Raw genomic sequence first — 24,499 nt, 5'->3', positions numbered from 1 at the left:
AATTCGGACAACATGGACTTCATCTCAATGGAAGTTATATCTGTTTTTCGAAATTGAATGACAGTTCACTATATAATTATTGTGTTATGTTGAAATTCAGCCAACTTCTCGCTACAGAAAGAAAACTTATGTCTCTTCTCATATAACGTAGTAACGTAGAACATGGTCGTTGTAACTATCCACCTCTGAAGGTACAATTACTGAACTCGCATTCGCGTTGGCCTTAGTTTCAATCCTTTTCCAGCGAGTCTTGTTATATTTTAAGTAGTGTATCTATATTGAGGCAAATTTTAGACTAAATTATATGTGTCGTTAAGAGCGTCTATGGTGGAAGGCCGCGGCCTAAGATATGGGAGGGCTTGCTGCCTGTCGCTCAGTGGCTATTCTGTAATTGAAGCTACGGTATATCTAAATATGATACAGAGACTATAACAGCTAATGAGCGACAGCCATTAACCCTAGCACACCGCAGCCTTCCAATAAAGATGCCCACGAAAGAGCCCATCGAAAATTAATATTGAAACATGTAATTAATTTGAGTTAAAAATTATGTATTACTTTAGATTTATTTTCGTTCATGTTACGTAGCGTTTTCTTTCCATAGGCTAGTCATAGGTTCAGCAACTTAACCAAAGTAAGTTTACTCTTGGTTATTGAGCACTATATATATATATAATACATATAAAGTTGACATATATACACAACGAGTATTTAAAACATACGTACAAACTTCGGCAGGCTGTTTCTGGAAAGAATACAAGACGAAAGCCTAATAACCACTTTACTCATAAATCGAGTTACGAACCTCCGAAAATGGAATTTTCTATATCTTGAAATTAACATCATCAGTAAGTAAACTGTGGCATATGATTTTTTAGGAAGGAAACTTTACACCTTGCAAACGTGCTTTGTAATGCCTGCCCTGGTTTATTTTTTATTTTTTATTAGCTTTTCAGGTGATAAAATTTGCTAAAACAGAAATGCCGTTATATTCTTTGAAGGATGTTCATTACAACCCACGTATCTCGTGGTGAACAATTTGCATTCTACAAAATCATCAGACGCAGTGCAAGTTATTCAAGAATAGGAAAATTTTATTTTTGGGGGTTCAAAACTCCGAATCCATTTACGAGAAAAGTATGGTACACAGGTTTTCGTCTTGTATTTTCGCCAGGAATATTCTGCCAGAATTTGTCAGTATGTTTTAGATACACGTTGTACATATATAGAATGCATTAGAAAGTTTACACACACACACACAAACACACACATATATATATATATATAAATAGAATACAGGAAAAAAATTAGTTGTCTGTAAAGTCGGTTTACGGACGATAGTTTAACGTGATAACGTCATAAAAAAACATTGATGAAATGATTGCATACTTTTATGAATAAAATTGAATCATTTTTATTGAATTATCACTATTTTGTATGGATACAAAGGAGTGAAATGAAATCTACAATTTAATTGATAAATTTACTTTTATTTGCACTCATTAATTAAATTATTTTTATTACTTTAACGAAGAGATTATTTTAACTATAACGTTTATACATGTTTGCAATTTAACTTCTTCCAATCTGTGTTATTCTGTTAAGAATATGACGAAGATAAGAAAAGTAGGAAACGAATGGGAGTGTTTCAAGGATGATGTGAAGAAAAATGGCTTACCCAATACCAAGATGCTGTCAAAAATAATATATTTGCGCCACAGACTCTGCAGCAATGCTAGGAGGAACGGGTTAGCAAAGAGCAATGAAAATGTTACATTGAAATGCATGAAAACAGAATTAGCCACGGACTCGGTCGCAATGCTAGGAGGTTCAGGTTAGCAAAGAGAAATATAATATGAGCGTAACGGGATACAGAGAAACGGGACAATGTGCGTAACGGGACACTTTTTCGTGCGTTGAGCCGGCGTTCATAGATTTATTAGACGTGGTCACGTCAAAAATTTTACACATATAATATATAGAATACATTACTAACTTAAAAAATGTATATAGAATACATTAGAAAGTTGACATTCCGTGTTCGGCCCTTGCAAGAATCGAAGTTTTACAATTCGCATCCACAAAATAATAAGTAATGTGTGCAGAAAAGATAAAAGATTATGGAGTATATATTAAGTTAACGATATGAAATGAATTTACAGTAGGATAGGTCTTACAGTAAAGCACACAAAAACACATTTACTATGTACTTCTTGCATCAGAAAATAGCTTTGGCGAAACCTTGTATTCATTCAAACCTTCTTTTGAAAGTTAGCCTATCTTGTGTACATGCATCGTAGTTAAAACAAAATTTTGTTTCAATTTATACAGTTAAAAATAGTAAGGAACATATTCACATATCATTATAATTTAGGTAACTATTCTATATGTAAATTAATCATAAATATACCTTACAAAATGGCGGGTTTTAAAGCATGCTTACTTATAATAGGCCTTTTTATACATTTTTATATTGAACCCTAGAATACCGCACATAACATATATTTTGGGTTAAAGTTACAAGAACAGTGAGATACTTAATTACTAACAATATGTAGGCTACACTGATACAATTATGATTGCTACAATGAATATTTCAAACATAAAAGAAAACATCTGTTGTTTGAGTTAATATGCACACAACTGACACTTGTAAAAGCTCAACTAACCAAAAAATGTTTTCATAAATCGTACGCCTCTAGGTACATAATTACATAACGAAGTAGTCTTTTTTTACATTATTCTACTATAACTGGGCTCCACTTGCATTCAAACATGCTAAATGTTACTAAGATTACTTTCTTGTGTAACTAGAGAATTTGACTTGGAATAAATTAATGTTGTAGATAAATTCAAACCTATAATGTCGGTTTTTAAATAAATAAAATGAAATTATACAGATGCTTTGAATAATAATAGACCATTAGCTTCATTTTGAATACAAATAGTGATCGAACGGTGCGCGATTGTTAAAGTCGCTAGTAGCTAAAGTATTGGCGCCTACGGAACTGTATTTGATGTTCTGAAACATTGTTAGATAGTGTTATAAAGATAAGTATTAGTAACGGTTGTTCTTAAATTTCATTAAGATCTTCGGGGTATCGAATTGCTTCGAATCTGTAGGTTCCAACAAGTCTTTGAGCGATAAAATACATAAACTTTCAAGTTATTTTCCACCAATAAGTATTTTAAATTTACTATATAAAGTATGTCAAAATTTATTTTGAAATGAAGCATAATCTTAGTAGAAAACCACATATGATACCACAAATTAACGATTAATTGTTAATGAAGCTGGAATAGTACTTTAGTAGTCATTGCAATTTGTTTTCTATTCATCTGTTCATGCGTATTTATGAAATTTTTAGACACGTGAGATTTTTTACAATGTTCTCCAGTATCAGTCGCGGTGAAAATTACGATTATTGTAATGTACTCGCACAAAACAGAACAAGGGTACAAAAGGCTTCACCACCAAAAGTAGAACACATTAAATAATTGAAGCTATAGCATCTCGTAAGATTCGTTTACCGTGCCCAAAAGTTTGAAATACTCCTCACTTACAAATAAGTGTAACTATGTTACACTGCGTACTGATACAAACATTTCGGGACCAATAACATTTTACGATGTAATTATAATATTCTATTAAACTGTACTCCCCCGTGCATCCATGTTCCCCTCTGTCAAACCCATAACACCCATTCACTTGCCTTTAATGGTAGACGCGGTACTTGCTTACAGCACTACACCTTATCTTTCAGGTCGCACGTCGACCTCGGCCGGCAGCTAGTGCTATAGCACGTCCCACTCAGATTGGAGTACATGGCTTATGGCGCGCGCTGTTGCCAAATCTCTAACACATTACGAATTTCAGGAGATGCGTGTCTTTGTAATTCGGATCGAACAAGAAGCATTTTAATAAATCATATCGTAATTTATAATATTTTATACTATTACACATATAAATTTGTAATAATGCCACTTTTATATAAATTTCAAATAAAAACTACCTTTTGTAGACGAAAATTTCTTATAGTTTTCTTTTATGTTCTAAAAATCCCATATATATATAACATTTTCATGGGCCCGATAAATGCCGTATTTTTGGACAAGTCATGTCCAAAATGATAAATAAAATACGGTAATGGAAATTCTCGGTTGAGTAAGTTATGGGAAAAATCCGAACAATTGGTTCGAAATGGGGACAATTTTTTGAAAAACAGAAAAATCGCAACAACTCCCATAATATGAATAATATCGAATCCGTTTTAACGTATGATAACTCGGAGTACCTTATGCCGAAAAATGTTTTCTAAATAAATTTTTGATACGACCAGCCATAACTGCATGGGTTCGAAAAAAAATTTCACCGGAAAAAAAAACGTAACTGCCTTAGTAGACACCTTATAAAATCTGTTTAAATTGTTTGTAAATATCATAATTATTTTCCAAAACTTTGTCTAAAACAATATTTGTTGAAATGTTTGGTGTTGAGAAGGATAGAAAAATAATTCAAAATTTTGTACCATGATCACTATTAAATTCCTTCGTATTTATTTCATACATTTTACATATTATGTTCAAGAATCGATAAAAATATTTTTGTTGACTAAGGAAGCCATGTATTTGAAATTGCTTGTAGGACAGAACCCCACTTATCTAAACACACGACCCTGTTTCCTCTTACGATGGCAGCGCGCGCTCTTGTACTGATAAGACACATCTTTAACAGCTATTTCCACGGAAACTGTAGAAGCAATTGAGATGGAGCTGCTTTTAAAAACTAATTCAATTCATTGTGAACATTTTTCAGGCTTTCGTCCCCCATCTATCTTTAATAGAAAAAAAAATTTCCGCGGGTCAACTTTTTGATGTGTCAGTTTGTGAGAAAATTCATTTCAATATATTAAAAAAACTTATTTAAGTGAAACCTGTACAGTTTTTGTCTTAACATTTTTTCGGTGGCGTCCTAAGGCATTAATTTATTAATAAAAAAAATCTGAATGAAATACACATGTAGGTTTTTTTTTGATGTGAAACATATCGGAATACTTCAAAACAGTTCGCAGCGAATAAGTTATGTTTTTTTAATTTTTTCGGACACTAAAAATATTGTTAAGTAATCAAAATACGCATTTCCTGATGCGTATTTCGATGCTATACAATATGAAAAAAAGCTTGGTCCAAAAATTAAAATTATAATTTCGTTTGATATTTGGCAACAACGCACGAAGAAACAAGGACAGTGCTAACGGCAATCGGCGTTTGTTAGAGAGAGAGAGAATGTGCCCATTTACTTCCACACTGCAATCTAAGAGTGGGATGCTCTATAGATAGTGAACTGGCAATGCAGTTGTGGCGTATACCTATATTTTGGACGTTTAGTATTTGTTTATACTGTTTTATGTGATGTCAGCAACAATTAACATTAATGTGTGTCCAGATGTAGCAATCCCAAATATGTAATGACCAAAAAGAGTCCTGGATAAATGTTTTAAATTCTTTAAACTAATGTTTTTAATAGACGCGATATATAATTGCTATGCTACGCTTATTTGATAAGTTTCCATTCACGTGTGACATTTGAAGAGTAGTATTGCATAAGGCTGTACGAACGTTCGAAATTTCGAACTCGAACCTTTAAAATAGTTCGGTTCAAGTTCGTGTCAACAAATTTGGGTTCAAGTTCGTTTTTTGTGACAACACTAGAACTTGTTAGTTTCCACATTTTAATAATACTAGAAATACGATTTTATGTATGCTCACGGCAAGGGCGCCCATATGGCAGTTTGTAAGGGGGGGGGGGGGGCAGTCTATAAAATAGTTTGTAAGGGGAGGGGGCAGACCTTCAAAAACTGACCAAAAAGTGTCAAAAATTACAATTTGCCAAAAATCCTAAAAAACCCATACATTTTTTCCTCTTCCTGAAAGCTGGGGGAGGCGGCCACAGCCCTACCCTGCTCATGGGTATGGGTGCCCTTGGCCCTACGGTTCCAAGGATGGCATTCGTAAAATTTCCCCCCCCCCCCCCTTTCCTTTTCACACCATTTTATTTCTTTAACTTTTCGAACTAAATATATATGGTATTACTTGTGTGTATTTTGTTGTTATAAACAACATATAATTAAATATTAACGACTATTACTGCAACGAGGCGGGGGGGGGGGGAAACCTCCGACCGTAGCGTGTGAACTAGAGCTGTAGCAAACCGTATGTATTCGTTACTGAGTAACGGGTGCGCCATCTATATACGAGTAACGAAATGTTACACACGGCTGCATTTCGTTACTCGCATTTTTCGTATGTTTCACGCATTCGATGAATTTACGTTACAAAGAACGATGTTTGTTTATTAAGTAAAGTATAATTTGGAAATTCGTCGTACAAGTTTTTTACTGTTTATTAAAGGTATTGTGTGTGTAGACAAAGTTTGAGATTGAAACAGAAACAACGTAAGAAAGTATTTTTTACAAATTAGAAATATGTATGTTTTGTTTTTTATTATCGCGAATTTTCACGTTTTTTTATTATCTTAAAAGCGATAATATAATAAAGCCGCTCTAATGAGATTTAATTGTTTCTTGGTTAACAAAAACGGCTAATTAACAAATATTGTTAATTGTATATATTCTATTTATTATTATTTACGCGACGTCATACTGTACGCGTACGCAATACGACTTGATTCGTTGCATGTTATGCGGTATCAGAAGTAACGAGTAGCGATACGATAGTAACGAGTACTGATTGTTATAGTAACGAATACGTACGGGTACACATTTTTTCGTTACTTTTACACCTCTAGTGTGAACGTGGAATGCGCACTGGCCCGCCCCGCCAGCCCGGCGCCGCGCCGCCCGCACTTTCCCGCGCTATCTTCCCACGCTGCGACCGGTCTCGGATGCTACAGTCTCTGCGCTGCTGTTATTTGAAATATTCAGATACATGGAAAGTGTTATACACTCGTTTTAAAGATTTTGCAATCAAAAACAAACTAATATCATCAATTTAAAAATAAGTTACCTAACTTTTATTTTTCCGCCTTGCAGAAAGAAGCAGATTTCCTTTGTCACTATTCTTTTTAAAACGCGTCTTATTGCCACCAATTGCAGCGTTTCCCACCTATTTCAATTTAAAAATGTGGCTTGGTGGTAGCGCGATACAACAAAACAAGTAGTGACGACCTCCGTCATGTGCGACATCTGTTATGTGTTACTGCAATGAACCTCTGCGTGCGGAGTGCCCGACATCTGTGTGTGGACGCGTGAACTACGATGTGTAAAATTCGTTCTTCGTCTACCGATTACAAAGGTTACGGCGGAACAGATTTTTCAGCTGATATTGCTTCTAAATGCATCCTGCTGTTTCTAACTCATGCACACATATGTGTTGTATAATATTATTATTTTGTTTCCCATTTCCAATCAAATTATACTAGCATTCGTCTACTAAACTTCGCCGTTTTTAGGAATAATTAGTTAATAAAATAAGACGCATACCGAAATTTCGAGTAATAACATTTTAAGATCCATCCTTACTCTGTAAATAATATTTTACCAAAATCCAATTTATGTCATGGCATTTACAGAATCTGCTCCACCGCAAACATCGATTTTGCTACTCGGAACCACATGTATCGCGCACTCTTAAGGCACACAACAACTGCAACTTTTTTTTTTACTTGGTCTACGATTGTCCGTTGCAATAGGCTGTTAGAACCACCCACCATAACTTCTGGCCAATCCAGGCACTCGTTTGTTCACTAGCGAACCCGGCCTTCATTTGTTAGTGTTTTGATCCTTTTTAATTTTCCCTTGAGACTTTGTGTTTTGTTCCGTTCCATGCAGTGAACTACAGAACGGGCATGGCGTCGTTTATCTTTTGAAGGCTATTTTCACGTGGAATAAGATGAATACAAAGCTTATTACGTGAATTTAAAGGCGTTGTTTCAGGTGAAGTTAGTTTTTGATGCGATCATAAAAAAATAAAGTGCATTTTGATAAAGAAGCAATACCAATTCTCATTTTGAAAACTACCAAGCTGATACGAAAACACATGGCTTTTGTGTGCGGTTATGTTTTTGCATTTTTTCTAACTATTTTTTTAATTACTTTTTTTTCAACCGTTATAATCCGTGAGTTCTGTTGCGTGACACTTAATTGTGTATAAAAAAATATGCATAACTGAACATGTTTTTCCCCAGAATCGTTAGTTAACATTGTAAGAATGTAAGAGTATTGCATGTTGTAATGCTGCTATTGTAATTCTCTAAGTAGGCCCGTTATATTGCTAGGTGTGAATTTGTAATAGTTTTTGTATTTGTGTAGTAATATTTTTTTAAGAATTCATAAACAATAATTTTTTAACCTAACCTGAAAATATTAATATGTACTTTTTTTTTAGCTTAGAGATGTCGAAGAAACCACTTTTAAGGAGAATTGGCTCAAGTAGTCACAGTTTCAGCATATCAAACCCTCTGCTAAAAACATAAATTCTGCGTACTGCACTTTGTGCTAGAAAAGTATTCAATTCAGCAATATGGGCCAAAGAGCTCTCACCAGCCATGTCGAAGGAAAAAAACACATTCGCAATTCTGCCGTCAAAATAACACAATAAAAAAACCTTGTTTTACCTCATGTTGAAATTTTTATATTATATTTAATCATATGCATTTTAATATTTATGGTATGTACTTCATAAGAAAGTCAGGGAATTTTTCTCTTAAATTATTGGAAAACAGGGAAAAGTCAGGGAATTATAAGATTCTATTTCTGTAGCAACCATGATCTATTACGACCCCCCCCCCCCCCCCCCCCCCCCTCTATAACGACCCTATTCCTGGGAACCGTGAGGGGTCGTTTCAGAGAGGTTTGACTATGTAAAAATGATGATTTGGACAAGATAGTGATTTATTTTGACCTTATTAAACATGCCATTAAACAAGTGTATTCTATGTACTTCTTCATGTTTAATTCCTCATATCGTATTAAACAGTCAGAAAGACAGTTCTAGCCATTTATGTGAAGCTTTATGATGACTAGAAATATATTGTGCGAAACCTCTATTTAACAAACCCCTTTACAACAAACACAACAAATTTTGGTCCCTTGAGATTTGTTAAATAGAGGTTTCACTGTATTACTGAATTGACTAGGACCATAATTTTGAACACTATTCAACGGTGACACTACAAAGGCTGGGGGTGTTGAAGTTCCTGGTTGATCTGCTGACATGGGAGGGAGCAATACTGGTGAAGGTGACGAAAATGTGGAAGTTAAATAGGGAGACTTGGAGGCCAAATTATTTGCCTGAACTGAAGTGGAAGACAGAGTTGTATTATAATTTTTAAACTCGTATTCATTCACCAGTTCTGCTATTCTGCCCTTTATCTCTATCTGCAATGGCTTGCTGAATGTTCTTACTGTCTCTTCCATTGCAAGGAAAAATGTTGACAAAGCATCACAATGATCGTCACTTTTTCGTTTCTGCGAGTCAAAATAATCTTTCAAGACAAGAGACTTTGGTGGTGCATGCTTCTCATTTTGGTGAACTCGCTTTAATTGATGTCTGGAATTAGGATGCTCATCCGGAGGAGTTGTAGCACTTTGTGCAATGGGCGAAGTGGCCAAATGCTGTTCGGCGGGTACCTAAATGGGGTGTAACTGATGCTGCTTCAGTTGGAGTGTCAATGCTTCCATTTTCTTCATAAACATCATCAAGTGGTGCCAAGTTGGAAACCTGAGGTCTTTCCCCTATATGAGGGATCAAAAATCTCATGTATGCTTCATATTTCCATGGTTTTGTTTCAACTGCGCTCTGCCCACGCTTTGTCTGGCGTTTTCGTAATGCCTTCCGAAAACTCTCTCTTAGTGCAGTATATCTTTTCTTGCATGCAGTAACTGGAACAATAGAAGTAATGAGTAACATTAGCTCATGGAGCTTAGGCAAATAAAATGCTATTACCCAATATATACAGTTTACTAACATTAATAATATTATAATGTAATGCGCAACTGTATCCTATTAAGGGGGAAGTTTTCCTACATGCTTTAATTTATTGAAATGTTTAAAGCTACTTTATATTTGTTATATCTTAAGTATGGCACAGAGCATGTCTTAACAGGTATTTGGAGGTCAATTTATTTAATCAACATTACCAATGTGGCCTGTGTCACTGACAATTAAGAGTTAACTAATTAGCCTATTTATTGCTGCCAGTCTCACATCAGAAATAGTGAATGACAATCTGCTCAATTCAGCATCAAAACCTAATTACAGTATTGCTACATGTCATGACTGCCTGTGAATGTCAATAATAAGTAGGGCCCCACTTTCATGGTAAATAAAATTAACAGATTTCGTCATAAAAATACGTAGTCTCATTTCGTCATAAAAAACTGCTCTCTAAAATCATGGGGAAAAATGTAAAAATACAAAACCAATACATAAAAATATAAACCATACTACAATCATAATCCTTAAATTATACTAGTGATTTTGAGTTCCGTAAAAGTAATTTTAACACTATCAGAGTTTAAAAATCATTAAAAGAATAGGCCTATGTACATAAATAAAAAAAACATGTGTTTCCAGAATTGACAGTTCAGTCCAAGTCCATTTGTTCACCATTTTATATTTTACTGCCAAAATATAATGACATCATTAGTTCAGAATTTTCAGGTTTCAAACTTCGTCTTTTATCTGAGAAAATGTCGGAGTATGCAGAAAAACATCTTTCAGAGTCAACATTAGATGCAGGTATCCATACAGCTTTCAGTGCATTGCTTGCAAAAACTGGATGGTCAATTTTCAAAGCGAGAAGAATTAGAATAATGTCAACACTGCCTTCACAATTTTTTACTTTCTCAGCCACTATTTCTTTGAATACTAAATATCCTTCCAAAAATTCTCTGCTGGGATGGTAGAAACAAATGGATGAAAATTTCCTGCCTTGGCCAAATCTTTATTCACTTCATTTAACATTACTTCACGTTGGTTAAAAAGCTTCCCTAATTATTTGAAAAATAGTTTGGAAGGATCTTCAGCAATCAATTTCAACAATTTGGTTTGTGATTTCAACCCACATGACTGAAATTGGGACTTAAGCAACCCTTGTTTCACATCTGACAATGACTTAAGACATGTGGCTGTTTTCAAACCAAACTGAAAAACAGTTGAAAAACAGTTGAAAGCTTTTTGATAAATCTGCAAGCTTTCCGCCGATCAAGTGAGCCATGGCGTAGTTTGATCCCTCCAGCTGTTTGGTCAGTTCAACCAAAGCACATCCATGTTCTACAAGAAACTGAGCTTGGCACTGAATAACACTGATCTCTTCCCTTGACAAGTCTGCAAAATACTTCAAAGCTTCAGACTCTACTTCTAGTGATTTCAGGTAGGTCACCAAGTCACCAATGTATGTGTTTACATATCCCACAGCCTCGAACCACGAGCCCCACCTGGTAAGAAATGGAGTTGGAAACAAAACATGTGGTTTTTCTTGGCTATGATACTGCTCTTTCAGAAAACATAAATATCTGTATTTCCTTTTGCGTGTGTTCAGAAATGCAGTTTTTGTTTTGCTTACAAAAGTGTTCAACTCTGGCAGGGATTGGGGCCAAATATTTTGTACAATGTTAAGTTTGTGACTCCAACACTGTATGTGGAGGACAGCCTTATCCTCGGATGAAAGAATAACTTGCAAAGAATTTACACACTTTGTCATGTAACGTGCACTGTCAGACACTATTGCAACTACTCTTATATGTTCAACCTGGTATTTTGTCAGTACTTCCAGAATTGCTCGTAAGCACTCACTCACATTTTTATTCTCCAGAACTTTTACTTCACCCACAAGAAGAGTTTGCTTGTCTGTTGATTGCAATGTTTTTATAAGGACCACAAAAACACACTGTCCCTTTTTATCAGTGGTCTCGTCACATAGAATCGCTACATCCTGATCTTTGATAGATTCCCGCCACTCTTCTTCAGCCAATGCTTGGATTTTAGGTACATAGGTCTCACGCAAGGTTTTTACGCATGGTAACTGCCCTCCGTCTGTAAACAAATATGTTTTAAAACAATAAAATATGGCCAGGGAGGGTGAAAGAACAGAACCAAAACTAAACAATCAAAATATATATTTGTACAGCAAAACAGCTTTACCTGGGACAAATGTTTCCACGAAACTTTTTATTGCAGGATTGCCTAGTTTCCCCAAAGGAATGTTTGCTTCCATGAAGGCCTTTGTCAAAGAAGTGACAAATATGTCTTTGTCAACCTTGGTCTTCTTGTCCAACTGAAAGCTGTCTGCGTGCGCCGTATTTATTTTTACAAGTACAAAAAAAAATTTCGCATCTGCCGGGTTTCGAACCGACAACCTTCAGTTTAAGAGTTAGGTACGCTAACCACACGCCCACGAGGCCATACTAAGATAATGTAGTTTCAAATGTTATATATAAATATATATATATATATATATATATATATATATATATAAACTTTGTTTACGGTACGGGTATAATATTAACATGATTTTATAACAAATACGCATCCCAAATACACCAAACTTATTTATAATGTGTTACAATATTTTTTAAAACATTGTGCAAAAGATCCTGGGTGTAATTTGAATTATTATGTGTAACTGTAAAACACCATTGTTGGTTCAAAACGTATTTGAATATTCAACATTACTTTTAAATAACCGTACCGATTGTGCTGAAAATTGGTGGACGATCGTTAAATTACATAATATTAATAATTCAAACGACGAAAATATGATTGAAAAGTCAAATCGATGGTTGTTCCAATCGAGTGGACGAGAGATAGATGCGGCGGCGCAAGCGTACAATGAGCGTAACGGGACACAGCATAACGGTAAAATGTGCGTAACGGGACACTTTTTCGTGCGTGCAGCCGGTGTTCATCGATTTATTAGACATCCCGTCAATAAACCGTAAATGGGACCGAGTATTATGGAAATGTTAAACTAATGAAATACAGGAAGAAAACTATGATTTTAAGCGTAAACGTGATAGCGAAGTATATATTCTTGAATCAATACTTTAGAACTCAAAACGTCTCGCAAAAGTCGTATTCATACAGTTGCTACCGAAGCCATTATGTTTGTTTTGATACATGTACGAAGATGAAAAGTGGTTAATAAAGTAGTCTTTAAGTGGGAAATTTGTGTTTAGGAATCTGTACTGATTTTAAAATGTTGCCTATGTTGTTATTAATTTAATTGACCTTTCCAATCCAAAAATCGTGTACAAGTAAGCAGATGTCGGGTCAATTTCGCGAAAAGTGTTTTTGACGTGACAACGTCTAATAAATCGAAGGCTCGCTGCACGCACGAAATTGTCCCACTACGGATGTCCCACTACGGATGTCCCACTACGAATGACGATTGTGTTTACGCTTGCGTGGCATATCTCTGGTATGTTGCGGACGGTACAGAGAAATCGGCCGGCACGTGGCGGCGTACTGGTTCGAGGTTATTGTTGTGCACCGTGCCACGGGAGTATATTCGCAAGGAAATGGTGTTCTTACAAGTTCGTATTATTTTAATTACTAGTGTAAATCAGTATATTTAAACAGTGTTGTATGAGTATTGTTTTAGCTGTGTAACTAAATATTTATTGCTGGTATGATACTTTTCACGCTTCAGTTTGACATTGGTAATCATTTGTCATGAGTTATTATTTGATCAACTAAATCACACACTGTATTATAGTTATGAGCCCACGAGCGTGTAAATATTTTGAATCCAACAGAGAATATGCTAGTTAAAAGAAATTCAAACAAATATAGTGCGTGGAATATTATTAATTTATACCATATGAAACAATTATTCTCAATATGGTCTCGTGGCCGTGTGGTTAGCATGGATGACTTCCAATCTCAAAGGTTATCGGTTCGAATCTTGGCAGCTGCGAATTTTTTTTTTGTACTTGTCAAAATAAATACGGCGCACGCAACATTTCAAAAGTAATAAATATATTTGAATTAATGAATGCAAATAAAAGTAAATTTATTAATTAAATTGTACATTTCATTTTACTCCTTCTTTGTATCCATACAAAATAGTGATAATTCAATGATATTGATTCAATTTTATTCATAAAAGTATGCAGAAGTAGATTTTATCATACAAAAGATAGAAAAAGTAAAAAAAATTTCTTCCTCAAAGAATATAATGTTTTTAATGCCTAAATGGTTTGGTTGCAAAAACCTATTATGGCTCAGTCTCAGGTCGAATATGATATTTCATTTTCTTCTGGATCAATAATTTCATCAATGTTTTGTTATGAATTTGTCACGTTAAACTATCGTCCGTAAACCGACTTTACAGACAACCAATTTTTTTGTGTGGAATTTTGTGTTTTAATTAAAATTGCTAACATTTCGCTTTTTTTCGCGGTTCGCGAAAATTTCAGTGCCCTAATAATAAGGTATAAATTTGAGTTAAAAGAATATAACAAACAAATCAATACATGTAGGAAACTACTCCCTCAACATCCTTAGCTTTAAATTAAATTTGTTATTTACTTTTATTCAGACATACGTCGGTTTATATGTTTCAGATTCCTCGGCCATATAAATTAGATCAAGAGCCTCTCTTTTAGCTACAGGCTAGGCTATACGACTGTTCGCACCATCATCTACGAAACGTTAGATCTGATATGGGAAACTCTTGCCCCGAAAGTTATGCCTCCACCAACAGAAGAGCACTGGAAAGCAATTGAAGAGGATATTTCTAGCATGTGGAATTTTCCAAATTGCATGGGAGCTGTAGACAGAAAACATGTGTCTTCGAATAACCTCCAATACCTGGCTCTTTATACTATAACTACAAGCATCAGTTCAGAATTGTTCTGTTAGCTTTAGTAGATGCCAACTACCGGTTTATTACAGTTGATTTAGGGGCCTATGGGAGGAACAGCGACGGCGGAATATTTCGTTCATCTTCGCTAGGAAAACGTTTGGCATCACACAAATTGAACATTCCTCCCGATAAAGTTCTGCATTCTACTGATGTAGTACTTCCTCATGTAATTGTGGGAGACGAAGCCTTTCCTCTACAAAGGCATCTAATGAGGCCATATCCTGGAGCGCAATCTACGTATGATGAATCGATGAAAGTTTACAATTACCGGCATAGTAGAGCAAGGCGTGTCAGCGAAAATGCTTTTGGTCTACTAACAAAATTATTTCATGTTTTTTCCATTAAATACAACTTTCTTCCACAGAACATGGAGAAAATTGTGCTAGCTACAACAGTTCTTCATAATTTGTTGCAGAATGATGTGTGTGCATGGGAACCTGCAGAACTGGAAAACGACAACAAAATCTGTGCTCTCCAACAGTTGCCTAGAGTTGGCGGGAATATCGCAGCACTTGCAAGCAACATAAGAGACTCATTCAGAAACTATTTCGTCTCTGAACATGGTAGTGTACCGTGGCAAATGTATCACGTTTACAGTGGCAGGCATGCCTGGCCTTAATGTAAAATAAACATACTTGCACTTTCGCGATAAATTTCATAGTAGGCCTATATAAGATGAATCGCAATCACTTTGGAATATTGTGTAATTGTTATTCACACATCATTGTCGGTTTACAAACAGGAGATAATATTCTATTTAGTAATGTGTGGAAATATGCTGGAGTCGATTTGAAATGCCGTGTAGGCCCACAGACAGTGCACAGTCGAACCGGTAAAGATTTATATACACAAAACTTGTTGTGTGATTTTATAAACTGTTGCGGACATACTGCATTGTTTAATAACTTTTAATCCTTTTTTTTTTCTGATGTTAACCTGAAGTATTTTTTGGAAAATACATGGCAAACAATTTTTAAGTTGTGTGTAGCATCTGCAACAATATAGTTTTGAGAAAACAGATAAAATTGTTTTTCTTTGAATAAAAATAGCGACATACCAAAAATTCTTTCGCGAGCACTTTCGACAGTCCTAGACATAATATTTCTGTACAACAATGCAGTAAACATGTTTCTGCAATAATAATGTAATGTATTGTCACGGTACAATAACACGAACTAACTTGGCATTGTACAAATCGAAGCTACATTGGATGCTCTAACAATTATAATATTACTACTACTACTACATTTAATGATTATAGTAGTAATAATAATAATAATAATAACAACAGCAGAACCAAAAGAAGTAGCTACTTACGTGTACACTTCTCAAATTTCTCGCTTATTTCTTTCCACGCATTCTCTTGCCTAGACGCATCATGAAAATACACTTGTGACGTATAGCATATGGTACTTTCTCACTGCTTCAATTAATAGTTCTTCGTTCATTTCCATTACCATTTCTAAGCACTAATTTTACCAGACTAGCCGGTCGGCCGACTGGCGGAACGGAAATTATTCTTTGCAGACGATTCTAGATGGTGCCGTGCTGAGCCGAGCCGAGCCGAGCCGAGCCGAGCTGAGCCGGGACAATACTGTGGATTACCTCGTGTACAAATGCATGCATACTTATTTTTCTGTTCCGGTCGGTGCCGCGCCGTGCCGTGCCGTGCCGAGCCGGGCCGATCCGATTCAGTGGGTTTCGTGCTTAACACACAAAGAAAAAAGGACAGCTGCTTTAAGTAGTGGGTCAGGAATCAAACGGCAGTTGTCTGTGCTCGAGTGTGCTTCTACTTCGGCAACTAAGACAGCAATTTGTGCAACGACGAAAGCTTTCATGAGTGCGAATGTTCCGCTAGAGAAATTGGATCATCCATCTCTAAGGGAGTGGTTTACTACATACATTCAAGGAACAGGTGATTTACCCAAAGCAGAATCACTGCGGCAGAATTATGTTCCACTTGTACAAGAGCAACAAGAATATCATATTAAAGAGTGCCTTTGAGGAAAGAAAATCGCAGTGTTCTGCGACGAAATGACTGACAGAAAAGGACAGTGTGTATTCATAGTACTGTTAAAAACAATGGTAGATTTTTCAGTGCTAGACCTTTTCATTGGATCTGTTTCTGTCTTGAAATCATCTACAGCGAATGAATGCTCAAGGGCACTTCTAGACTGTTTCAGAAAATTTGAAGTGAAGTATGACGACATTGTCTGCATTGTGAGTGATAGTGCACGCTTTATGACAAAGTGCATTAACTCAATGAAAGTTCTTATATCAGAAGAACTGTTGCATGTGCAATGCTGGGACCACAAACTCAGTATTATTCAGTCTTTATGGCCACAAGCACTGCCGGAATTGAATGAATGCATTGCGAAGACTAAGCAGCTGTTTCAAAATACTCGCCAAAGGAAACACAACTATGTCACCTTCCTGAAAGAAAAGTATCCTGAGGGGGAGAAAGCCAGCAATCTGTTTCCATCACCCATACTGACTAGATGGAATTCATGGTTTTTTGCAGTTAACTACATTGTTGATTATCTTGTTGATGTAGTGGAATATGTTGTATCAACATTAGATCTGTCAGTTCCAGCAGTTGATTACTTCAAGAGTTTGACACAGTCTGCTATTAATGTTATCAGTTGCCAAGCCACTTTTGTAATTGAGCATTTTGAGCAACTCCCAAATTACATAATGGAACTGGAATCTGGCAAGAAACCACTGGTGCATAAATTGTGCGGCAAACTTGGTGACCTCAAGAACAGTTTTGAGTTGCTGGCAGATGGCATCATGGGTGACAAGACCACGAAAATCATCAAAACACTTCCGTATGTTCGGTCAGGTGAGGTGAAAGCTCAGTTAAGGAGCCTAGGTGCAAAGTGTCTCACAAAATTGAATGAGTTAGTCTTGCAAGATCCAGCTCGTGAGTGTTTTAAGAGCTTGGGTATTTTGTTTGACTTGCGCAATATTATCAGTAATATTGCTGACTATAAACTTCATGCTTTGACACAAAAAGTACCACTGCTCAAAGAAAACAGTAAATTAGACTTCCTGAAAGGCTACAAAGCACTTCAAGAATCAATGAAGAAGCAAGACTCTGGAAACATCCTTGATGTTGTCTTAGGACTGAACGAGGAGCATCCAGTTTTTGCAACATTGGCAGCAAATGTTTTGTGGATGCCAGTGACCATTGTTGACTGTGAACGTGCTTTTTCAGCTTATGGAAATGTATTAACAGACAAAAGATGCAACTTGACACCATCCAACATCGAAGTTATGTTAACATCATATTTTAATTAGCATTATGTTGTTATTGTACTTTTCATATTTTTCTACCCTTTGTGTTTTGTACTGCTGGTGAGTAACTTTTAGAAGTTCTTATATAATATAGCCCACTTTTACTCTTGTGCATTTTTGTTTGTGTAAAATATGGTTTTGTTTACAAGACTGCCACATACAGCCACTTTTTTTAACCAAAAGTTTTCAATAAATAATATATGGGCCAATTTTTTCCCACCGCTTTTGCAACGAAATATAATAAAATTCACCGCCTTAATATACCGAAACACAATTTTTATACCGAAATCTGTCATTCTTATTTACCACAATAGGGTCTCTACATATAGTCTGTTATCTTTGTCTGATGTTTTTTGCTGCTCCAATATTTTAATTGTATTTTCTTATATATTTTACTGATATCTTGAGATACTGCCGGATCACCTTGATTATATAAAAAGTATTTTTCTAATAGTTTCGCTGCATCAAGTGCTTAATAAAACTATTTCGTAAATACACAAAGATTTTCGTTTACTCTCCATGTTTACAGTTCGAAAGTCTGTAAGCAACTGCGATAATAACGTGTAACAACTTGACAAAAGTCTAGTGACCGAGGTAAACATGTGCAAGTTCATCATACAAAAACAAAATACAAAATTTCTAAGAATCTCCGGTATGTCAGTCGAATCAAACACGTACAGGATAATACAACAACAAAACAGTAAACAAAAGAACGTACACATCTGCAGTTCGTATCAACTTCAGCAACAGAAATTACTGCTTAATGATTTATAATGCCGTATTGTTGTTGTTAAATAGAGTGAGCGTGACGCTATATAGAGTGTATTATTGTATAGAAAACAAGGTAAACCAACCAAAGTCAAGCAATTTCGACGTTTTATGGAGTTTGTCATTAAATTGAGTGACGTTATAAAGAGTTTACACTGTACTTTCATTATTTCTCTTATGTCATAGCTAATTGCACACCATTTTTTTATGAGTGCTATTCTATCTGAGGCCCAAACATGTGGTTATTACAAATAAATGTAATAAATGGCGATGGGCCGAGTCTTGTACACTCAAGTCGAGCAAGTAGACAAAGCTCAACTTGACTGTCGAGTTTATTGTATTTGGCAGGACGAGAATCAACTATTTTTTTCGTATAACTCGATGCATATTTTTTATATGTGCAACGAGCATAAAATTGTGGACTATTATTCTGCAAACACTAGAAAGTGTAATCTCATATTTACATTATCACAGTTTTCTTAAATTATGGTTAATTTTACATAATTACACTGCCCGAAAAACAGAAACAGTTTATTTCACTATTTACGTTTAAGAAACACTGGATATGACGCCATTTTGGAATTTCATGGTGTACGTCGTAGATTTATAACACTAAACAAACTACAAAATGAAAATATTTTGACTGGACTTTATGTCTACAACTGCAATTGTTAGTATTGCTGTTTTATACAAACAGGAAAGTGTTGCACCATGTATCATCATCTTTTTAAGTCTCTAGTAAAATTGGGGAATGGCTTTACTGTCTACAACAAAAAATATTTATTTTACACACAATGAAATGCCTTTTATTTTTTTTTACATAAATTCTGTGCTTGACATTTGAAAATGTTTTAGTAGTCCGTTTTAGAAGTCTAACCATTGTTTCCAACCAGAAAATAGCAGAAGAAAAAAATACTAATACCAAGTTAATTATCTGTTTGTTTATAACATTAATTCCACTGGTTTCAGAAAACATAGTGAAAATGTAATTCTGGAGAGCCTTTTGACATTAAATATTAAAAATTCAGATTTATTATTGTTACATTCTGAGACATGTTTCCAAGTACATATTCTTACCATTTGTAATTTAGCTAACGTAACTTAACCACTCGTTAAAATGGTGACTACTGTAAACTAAATGATGTATCACAAAAATCTCTTGGAAAACATGTCAGGTAATAAAATACTAAATTATAAAAGAAATCATACCTACTGTGTTTTATCTAATAATCGTCGCACTGTTATTTTAGGACATCAAAAATCTGAGAAAATAATTTCTCGCATAAATGTCGCAGGATGTTTTTAGATTCCGAGCTCTTTGTGTAGGTAATTTTCCTTTATAAAACAATGCATTTTAAAGTTGAAATCTAATATTCATTCGGATATTACCGCTTAATTATTATTTAATTAACAGAAATACGAAGTTGTCTGACTTGTAACGTTATTACCTTTATCTTTTCATCTTCGTCACCACTGTATACCCCTTATAAAAATGCAGCTGGCACTAGTTGGCATCATTCATGTTTAGTTATGTTGATTTCCGTATAGAGCGCACGCACATAGTTGAATATCGATACAGATAGCTCATTGATTGCTTGCAACACTAGCGCTCTGTGTAGTGCCGAGTTAACTATATTTGATAGCCCGCGCTTTCTCGTGGTGTGTACTATGACTATAGTTATGCGCTCCGACTCACGTGCGTCACAGTTTTGGTATTTCTATTTAAAGTTGAACAAAATATTTTTGTTGCGTGACTTAATAATTTTAATTGTTTGGCATGCTTTTGTATAGTCTACTTTTTAAATTAACTTACGTTCCTTGAATAGGTTTTGTTTTTATGAATTACTTTACCTAACAAAAAATGCTTTTCTCACATAAACGTCGCACTCCTACTTTTCAAACTTCATTTTAGTATAAAATGTGCAACGATTATGCAATAAAACACAGTAGGTATGATTTGACATTGTCCAGGGCTGCACCCTCCGTCCCTACCCCTAAATTCCTCGGCTCTATCTGTGTGTGTGTGTGTTAGCAGTCACTGCAAGAGACATACTTAGAATCTGTGCCAATTACCCTTAATACCTAAAAAAGTAATTAATTCAATTGTCATTTTTACTTTTATTTCAACTCCACAGGTGTATGTGTTTAGGTTATACAGGGTTGCTACTGTCAGGGAAAACCTGGAAAATTCAGGGAATTCCATGTACACTGGAAAAGTCAGGGAAATCAAAAATATTTATGGAATTACTATACAGTGAAACCTCGTTTATTCGTTCCCGCATTGTAGAATTTCCCGGTTTTATTGTTCAATGTCCGTGATCCCGAAAAAATCCCGCAAGAACAATGTTAAAAAAATCCCGTTTCCATCGTTTACGAATATTTTTTAACCCGGTTTAACGGGTTGAACTTTACAGGCTTTTTACCGATTTCACATACAAATTCCCGAGAAATATTCCAGTTTACGCGTGTCTACACGACACGCAATACCAATATTTACATATGGCCGCCATTACTAAAAGAAAACGAATAAAGTGAGCATGACGCTGTTGCTAACAGGTTCACCAACTTCGATAAAACAACAGACAAAAGCTAACGCTCGCACGATAGTTCTTGCTTTGTGCAATAATCGACACAACAATATAACCGTGGTCGATATACTGTACATACTAGCCCAACGTAAACACGTTTCTATTTAGCGACAGTGAAATCCTGCGAGAAACATAGACGAAATTGTTCATCCTAGCGTTTCCGTGGCCGGCCGTATATGCGCGAGATTTTCTTTGTTTACGGTAAATTAGCTTTACGCATTTAACTCTAATGCACGTGTGAAATTTGTAAAGGTTCATTGATATTTATCAGCCTACAAAAGAGGTTAAAACCATTAAAGAGCGTTTAGAAATTATAAATGCCGTTGAAAAAAATCCAGGCGAAAAACGGGTTGATTTGGCAAAGCGCTATGGTATTCCTCCATCGACTCTAAATTCTATCTTCGCTAGAAGAAATGAGATTCGGAAACAAGCAAGTCATTTCGGCCAGTCTTCAAAAAAACGGAAAATGGCAAGACAGTTGAAATACAGTGAGCTTGAGAAAGTTTTGTTTTCTTGGTTCCAGCAAGTCGGGCATCAAACATCCCAGTGGATGGCACATTTTGTTCATTAAAAAAAATTCAGGAAGTAGTGAAACCCCTTATTTACGTTACCGTTATTTACTTTTTCCCGTTATTTGCACTATATTCTTCAGGTCCCGTTTGGTTCCCATTTAATCCAATTAATCCAATTCAATACTTTCACGCGAATTACGTCTCAAAAATCTAATCCATCCCGCTATTTACATCACGTAACAACGATAGTAGGCCTAAAAACATTGTGAAAAACGTAACTTTTATAGTCGGCAGTGAACATTTTAAATCGCAAAATAAACATATTTTATAACATGAAAAGTTGCTTTTATTTCTAAACATATAATAATTTAAGCCTAGGCGTGTAAAAGTCAGAGTAATTATAGCAGGAGGCAATCTAAAATGTACTCGGGAAAAACGTAAACTCACGAATGTATAAACGTTCTGTTACTATATTTATGTCACAACTTAGCCGAAATACTGGTATGAGACATAAACCTCACTAGATAAAATGAGTGGAGTCTTGATAACTGTTTTAAACGTATTTTATAATTTCGGAAGTATTGTACAGTTGATGCATATTTTTTAAACTAACCATTTATATCTGGGGATCGTAAATAATTAATTATTGGTATCAAGAAATCAAGGTGAAGGTAAACTTGATCACGTCACGGCAGCGAGAAAACTGGTGCGTATACCAATAAACTGGTATTATAACTGGACAAAACTGGTACACGGGAGGTGGAGCTTATATTTTTTTCCGCTAAGCTCGCATCTATTGGCTGGCTGCTGATGGAACGTCACGAGTCTGGGCGGAGCGTTGAGTGAGTTATACTGCGCATGCGCAGCTCAGACAACAGAGAGAGCCAGCCGGCATCTATGCCGCGCCATAACAGCTGATTGAGTACGATGACCTTTCTCCGCGCACGGCGCGCTATTGACTGTAAATTTCCAATTTGCGGCCCTTTTATTTAAAATTTTTTTACTGTGGTGCAATGCGTATGTGTAATGTAGCCCGCATTTGTTATGAACGCTGCAGGATGCGACTGTATTTTAATTAACTTTAACGTATTTCTTACTTTTCCCTTTATTTACACTTTCCCGCTTTTTACACTTTTTTACTTTGTCCCCATGAAAAGTGTAAATAAGGGGTTTCGCTGTATAATTTTCCAATATTGATAGTGTATATACAGTGTGCTGCTGGTGTCAGTTTATGGAAATACCTAACTGATTCACTGAAAGTTTTTGCAATAGTACATACATTGTGCATTTGGTAACTTTAGAGAGTTCCCACATTGTAGGATTTCCTGGATTATCCGTTTTTTACTCATGGTCCATTGGAAAACGGATAATCAGGGTTTTACTGTACATACTTATGAAACAACACACTTTTTTCCCACACTGTTAAAATACTAATTTTTCAATTTGTTTAAGAAAACTTGTTTGTTTTCTCCTGTTATTTTTAACTGTCACATCGCAAACACAACAGACAAGACTGCATTTCACAAACCACCACATACGTATAGTGTGTCCCGCGATTTTTGACTAATTGATAGGCATTGATCTTGGAATAGCATGTCGCTATGTTGTACATTGAGACCATTAGTTTGGTGATTTTAACTACCTAAACGATGCGAGCATTAGACTGAACAATTCTTGTTAACTTCCATGGCACGCTGTGATTATAGCCAAGCTATAATCACAAATGGTTCAAGCATTGGAAGTAAAGAAACAAAAAAATTTAGAAGAGGCTCAGAAGGAAGCCCAACTATTAGAAGATGAAATATCTTTAATTGCAAGGCAATAGCCTTAAAATATTGTGCATGATAATTTTGTTTACCCACTTGCTTTATGGGATTGTATGTATAGACTTACAAGCATTTGGAAATGTCAGAAATGTTGTATATTCTAGGAACATTTTATATTTTTGGTATGTTAAACTTTCACATTAGCAAATTAACCATAACTTCTTTGAAATGTATAAGTACTTTATGAAATTAAAAATTTATGATTTGGTACATTTTTGACAGTTAATTTATTTGTATCAGGAAATTTCATATTGAAAAAAATGTGTAGCAACCCTGTTACATGTAGGGATGGAGCAGTGCTATGTGCAACCCCTTCGGAATGCACCCTCACTGGAGCAGTGGAGACTTTCACCTCAAGGACTTTACCACTGGTAAATATAATCTTCGCATCTTACGTTTGTAATTACCTATCTGTGTGTCTGTCTGTGTATTTAGTTGTCATGTCTATTGTCACATTATGTATATCTTAAATTGTATGTTAGTTTTAAGTTTTTGTGTAATTTGTTTTTGCTTGTTAATGCGTGTTTTTATGTTTGTTTTTTGTGTCATTCTGTAAAGGCCTCCAGCTGTAGTATGGCATGTAAAACCAAACCAAAAAAATAAAATGATATAAACATA

At 35.4% G+C, this 24,499-nt stretch overlaps 1 protein-coding gene across 2 annotated transcripts in view; it reads left to right on the top strand.

The window, feature by feature from the left end:
• The window catches only part of LOC134527165 (serine/threonine-protein kinase RIO2), a 93,947-nt gene extending 69,448 nt beyond the window's left edge, over nt 1–24,499 (top strand). For both annotated transcript variants that reach the window (XM_063359560.1, XM_063359561.1), the window contains exon 7: nt 1–24,499. This exon is cut by the window's left edge and continues 14,601 nt beyond it. The gene's annotated coding sequence lies outside the window, so the exon portion shown is untranslated.

This window comes from Bacillus rossius, chromosome 1, assembly GCF_032445375.1.
Source record: "Bacillus rossius redtenbacheri isolate Brsri chromosome 1, Brsri_v3, whole genome shotgun sequence".
Lineage (NCBI taxonomy): Eukaryota > Metazoa > Arthropoda > Insecta > Phasmatodea > Bacillidae > Bacillus > Bacillus rossius.
Note: the sequence above shows the minus strand (reverse complement) of the source record. Positions and strands in the feature narration are given on the sequence as shown.